The following is a 6,250-nucleotide window of genomic DNA, read 5'->3' on the forward strand; positions in this document are numbered from 1 at the left end:
TTAATGCTTTCCGGTCACAGATAAACTGAGCTGTGCTCCACCAGATGTAAAAGTCTAGGTTATCGATTTATAATCTGACCCTGCTTTAAGATGTACCACAGCATTATCCCAGACCTGTCTGTAGTGTTTCTTGGTTTTGAAGATGCTTTTCATTCACTTTCGTTGTTTTGCAAGCGTCTGTGACCTTTACAGACTGCTGGATTGGTACTAAAATGACCACAAGCAGACTCTATTTACTACCTTCTGAAGGCAAGTGGTTGTTATAGACTTTATTTACAGTTATCAGTGGAAGGTTAGCTGAATACTAAAAAATGTCACACTTAAATTATTTTGATAAAATAAATTAAAACATATGCTTTTGTCTTCTTATTCACAGTTATGTACCACTTTTCGGTTGACCTATCAAATAAAAGCTAAAGGAAAAAAGGTTGTTTTTGGAAGGAAGAAAAACCCATAAGGTTAAATAAATTAATTAAATCAAACTCATTACTACATCTACCATATCAGATAAAACAAGCAAAAAAAGATGACCTTCAAGTTGTTGATGTACAAAGTTTGGATTAATAAACTTTTAATTTAAAAAATCCCATCAAAATAAAGTGTATTAGGAGGACTGAAAATATTTACATTATTTGATGTTGCACCTAATTAGTTCGCTAAATGTTCCTGACAGCAATCTTGATCCATGTGTCTATTTTTAATGAAAACATTCAACCTTTTCCAAAGTGGGTAATCAAAACACTTTTTATCCACTTTAGTTTTGTTATTTTAGAGTCTTTAAAGTCAGCTTACAAAATACACATTTTAATGGTTTGGATAGGATGTGAGTAAATCAAACACAGCTTTTCCTATGAAATAAGAAATTGCTTAACTACTTCAGTAACATAAATATCCAAGACTTAATGACGGCAAATTGCTCTTACGAGATCCAGTAGACAAGGGTGGAGTTATCAGCTGTGTCTGGAAAGAAAAAAAATCCAACAAAAGCTTTACTTGATCACAGCTGACAAATCTGCCCAGAAAGAAAACAGCAGCGAAGCGTTCGGTCGCTGGGATGAAACAGCTGCTGGACAAACAGGAAAGGAATATTTGAAAGCACCGCACCTTGGTCCACTGAGTGAAATTACACAGATTCAGCATCCTTTCATGCCCTTTCAGCACTGTGTGATCCTGAAAACACACATGTACCCAGGACTGTTCTCTCTGGGTGCTCTGGTTCTATCTCCCACATTCATGTCAGCTTAAATGTAATTTAAGAAACTGACCACCTGTAAACTTGCACTGTCTTTTTGTGTTTGCCCTGAGAAGAAGAGGTGGCTTTTCCAATGTGTTCTCCTTATCTGCTGCGCCTGTACAAGAATAGACTATAATTGCAAGAGGAATCTGCTTCCTCTCCGAAAACACATCTCTTCTTTGGAACAGATCCCATCATGCTGGCAGACAACGGCGTCTGCAACCTGCTTTAGGAGAATGTGATTTTGTCTGTCAGTACCTGATTGTATCTGGCAGGGCTGATTCTTGTTAGCACTGACCCTCATCTCAGGTGAAACTCCGTCACTGTGCTGACATAAATCCAAATTGTGAGATATGAGTTTGAAAATGAAGCGCAGAGCAAATGTGAGGACACTCCATTGACAAACACTCAGCCTCAGGTTTGCATGTGAATCCTCTTAGGCCAACTTCCTGTGTGCAGGCCTTGTTGGAAAAGCTGGAAAGCTTCGTGCCACCCCACCCTGACCCAGAAGGGACCACAGACAACTCCAGAATGGAGACTGTGTGTGCTGTCTGAATGACAGACCTGTCCATACATGCTCCCCCCAACACACACACACACACACACACACGCACACACATACACACGCCACCTGACAGGACCACGTATAAAAAAAGCTAGACATACTAACACGTTTTTCTGTCATGTCTTTCAGATAGATGCAGCATTGCAAGGTTTATACAGCAGCCAGACAAAGTAACAGGCGATCACACTTCAGATACTGATGAAGAATTTAATCTCTGAAGGCACGTGGCAGTTTTGTTTTCTCGTGATGATGACTAGCTGTTTTGTCATATTTGGAAATGAATACCTGCCGTTTAATGTTCAAAAACCTAGCATGAATGATGTTTATTGTATTTTTCCTCTTGTTTATAATAAGCTCCTTTTTCTTGCAACATTTGTATATCTCACTGAGTTCATGAATCATAAGCAGATCACTTGACACACAGGCCCGAGCTCCTCAGCTTGAGCTGCTAATGATTACAGATAAGGAGAGGCTACTCTGAATAATGAATGTGTTTTAATAATTGTCCTTTTCCACTGATGGGAAAAAACACATTCTGAGGGAATAAATGACCAGACAGTGATAGAAAATAGCTTGCAGAAGCAGAGAGGGGTGCTTGTAAATGCTTTTTTTTTCACAGTCCAGTTCTCCATGTGCTGAGTATATGCTTTTAACAAGAGTACAGTTAGTTCTGCCCACAGATTTTCTTTGAGTCTCAAATCATAGCTTTGTGATGGCCATTCTAAAACACGGACTTTGTTCTCTTTAAGCCACATTGTAACTAATTTGGTGGCATGATTAGGCTCATGGTCAATTTGGAAGAACCATTTATGTCCGTGACTAATGTCTTGAGATGTTGCTTCAACATTTCCTATTGTGTGAGGTGAACCAAAACACCCACAGAGCATGATGCTGCCATCCCAGTCTGGTTCATCATTTGGTATCATTTTCCGTGATTCTCGGTTTACTTCTCTGGATGATTTCTCTGTATTTTTCCACAATGTTACACTGGGTATCAGTGTGTATGAGACGTTAATTAAAATACATTCAAACGTGTGCCTCAAATTATGACAAACACTGTTGAGTCAACCTATTACAAGATTATAAAGCTGCAACATCCCTTGTAACTATGCCTTATTTTGAGGGTTAGTGGTCTAAGTGAATGTTAGCTTTTAAGAAAGCAGAGAATGATGCTCTAAAATAATCTTCCACTTATTTTTTTTATACCATATAGCAGATAGAAATAATTTTAGTAATCCAAACTCATGCAAAACAGGGGAAAAAAAATAAATAAATTGGTTGATTTCATTTTGGAAGGTGAGGGAAAAAGTTTTAATCTTTTTTATCCAGTGTATGTAAACATCTGGTTTCAACTGTAAATGAATTTATCTCGATCTGAGTGCATGTTTCTGTGCACGTACTTAACCCCAACCCCTCCCCACACCAATCCTTCCCTCTCGTCGAAGAGATTTACTGCAAAGGAGGCCTGTGAGAGAGTACACACGCTCTGCCCAGTCTCCGTTCTGCACCCTGACAATTACTGCTATATATACCACCCCAAATGAGAGCCATGAACCAGCGTGATTATAGGGTGGAGCAGGAGCGAAGAAGGAGAAGGGGGTTGAACAAAAAAAAAAAAAAAAAAAAGGGAGGCGAAGCAAAGAGAAAGGTGGAGGCAGAAAGAGAGGGCAAAAAAGGGCAACTCGCATTACAATTGGAAATGACTGAAAGGTCATGTAAAATGCACTGTCGGGCTTTCATAAATTACAGTGCTCTTCACAAGCGGTGCTTCAGCATGAATGACATATTTCTCTTTTCTTTATAGGGAAGCAGGAAAGAGTAGATGAAAGAGATAAGAAGCATACATGGAATTACCAGTGAGTTCTGCACGTTTTTATGTGGAATAACTAAAGACTATGATTTCTGTCAGCAGACTTCTCAGTGAACTACACTGCATTGCTTTTAATACAGAGCTGGAAAAACCAAACTGGAAAGGCAAGGTTTTTCTGGGTGCAGAACTGCTGCCCTCTTCTGGAAAACTGACAATCCCTACTTGAAATTGAGTTTCCTGTTGATTGTAAAAATGTTTGAATTACTGAGGCTTATATCTTTTTTTTTTTTTTTTTTGTAAACTGTTAATAACTGACAGCTGTAACATAACAAGATCAGACATGTTTTCTGATGCCTGATGATATAATGGTGACATAAGAATGATATGTTTGACAGAGACACCCTCACAGGTTTGGAAGTTTTCACTGACAATAAAATCTCCATACCACTTATCCATCTCTTGCTTTCCTCATGGCTCTTTAACTCTGAACCTGTCACTTTGTTCTGAGTGACAGCCTGCTGCCAGAGGCAGGGTTGCCCTGAGAGGTCACTGCAGCACGGCTGTTTGGTAACAATATGCTGCTTTCAGAGAGGCATGTAAGGAAAGCCTGACTGCCCAATATCAAGTATAAATGTAAAGAAAAAAAATATCCATAATGTAAAATCTGACAGATGATTGGAGCTGGAGATGTTTACCAAACAGATCAGTCCATCATTACTGAAAATGTGTAAAATTCTTGAGCACTGGAAGGCTTGAAGCACGCCGCCCCCAGCTCCGTCTCTGTGCAGAAGTCATTGCTTTTGAGGCGGGGGAGTAGTAAAATCCAACAGGGATGGATCGGCTTTCATCGTACAGAAACCTATGCTCTGCTTCACTTCAGCAGCTTGTATAATTGGAAGCGTTTTGCCATGAAGATAGCGTCACAGTGGCATATCAATGGGCGCATACTCCAAGGGCATGCAGATAAGAGGAGGCTGCCTCTCTTAACTGGTCGGGACCATGATGGGGTCAATGGCCCTTCCAAAAAGATGGGGACGCTGTGTGTGTTGACTCACATACAAATAGTTAGTCTGTCACTGGTGCGGATCCTTGTGATGTAATTCGCTTTCAGTGATCTTAATCATCAATATCAACATGGAACTATTTGAAAGCCTTGCCTCATTGTGCATGCATCTTAGCAGCAAATAATCCCCACAGTAAAGCAACCAAGTAATGAGATTTATAAGAGCTTTACACTTTAACAACATGCTGCAAGACTGTAAATTATCGTGTCATCAGTAACCTGTTCTGTTTTTTTACCGCTTTTGGTTTTCACACTACTAAAAACTGAAAGATTAAAACAGATATCGGAAATTCTGATATCACAGAGAAGCTGCAATGTATTACATTTGTGTACTTGTATCATAATTTTTCTCTTTTGGGCCATACATTGATGATTGTGTCAGAAAACCCTTTAAACCAGGGGTCTCAAACTCGCGGCCCGCGGGCCAACTGTGGCCCTCGGGACGATAGTTTGTGGCCCCCGCCTTAATATGAAAGTTTAATGTTAGTGCGGCCCGCGAGTTTGATATAATTGGCACTTTTCAGTGTTGTGTGCGGAGCTGAATGAACTTACCAATCACGGTGGAGCATATTGCTCTCGGGGGCGGGACATCGGCAGGGCCTATTTGCATTTTCTATTTGTCATTATTTGCATGCGGTACATGCGCAATTTCCGCGGCCGCTCCCGCTTCACGTGCTCCAGCATCCAGTCTAGACCCGGAAGTTGCTGATCAGTGTAACGTAATTCAGGTTAGGCGCTGTAACGCTTGGGTTGTGTTTAAGGGAGGAGAGGAGGCGGCAGATTCGTCAGGACGGTCAAAAACTCACAACCACACTGGTACTGGGAATTCCACAGTGTTGTCCTTTAATAAATAAGCTCTTCACCAACCTTACAAAGCCCGGTTGAACGACTGCTATATTATCAGACATGAAAATTGAGCAGCGTCCAAACAACCCGTAACATTACTAAAAAGTTAGGGCATTAACATGTCCGTCTAGCACGTTTCTCCCACGCTCTCTACAGAGAAGCCGTGGCGCATACTTCTGACATCATTAGCAATACTAGAGTATCTTAAAGAGACACTACACAATTACGGCTGTTACAGCGCCTGACTACGGCCAAATATGGTAATAGGCAATCAGAAAGGTTCAGCTGAGGAGACCGTGTGTGTGAATGCGGCCCAGCCTCACCCAGACTCTACCTCCAGCGGCCCCTGGGTAAATTGAGTTTGAGACCCCTGCTCTAAACCATGCACACAGGCAAAATCTGTTGCTTGTTCTGGGCAATTTTCCATTTTTCTGGGTTTTTTTGTTCTTTTTTTTGATGCTATTATGACGAAAAAATATTTCTGTAATTTAAACATAAAGAAGACTGAGACTCCTAATAAACTAGAGTCTAAGGGTGGATATCTGGGACGTCCTTATTCTCTGGAGAAATGTGACAAAAATCTAATTTCTACAACAATGAAACACACTCTTTAAATGTAGACATTTCATACAACTACATAAAGATGATCTACAGCAAAAACTGTAGTTGAATGGGCATGCTGAACTATTTTAAGAAAGAGCTTTGACTGTGGGAGAATTCTGCAGTGCATGA

This window comes from Xiphophorus maculatus, chromosome 22 (assembly GCF_002775205.1).
Source record: "Xiphophorus maculatus strain JP 163 A chromosome 22, X_maculatus-5.0-male, whole genome shotgun sequence".
NCBI lineage: Eukaryota > Metazoa > Chordata > Actinopteri > Cyprinodontiformes > Poeciliidae > Xiphophorus > Xiphophorus maculatus.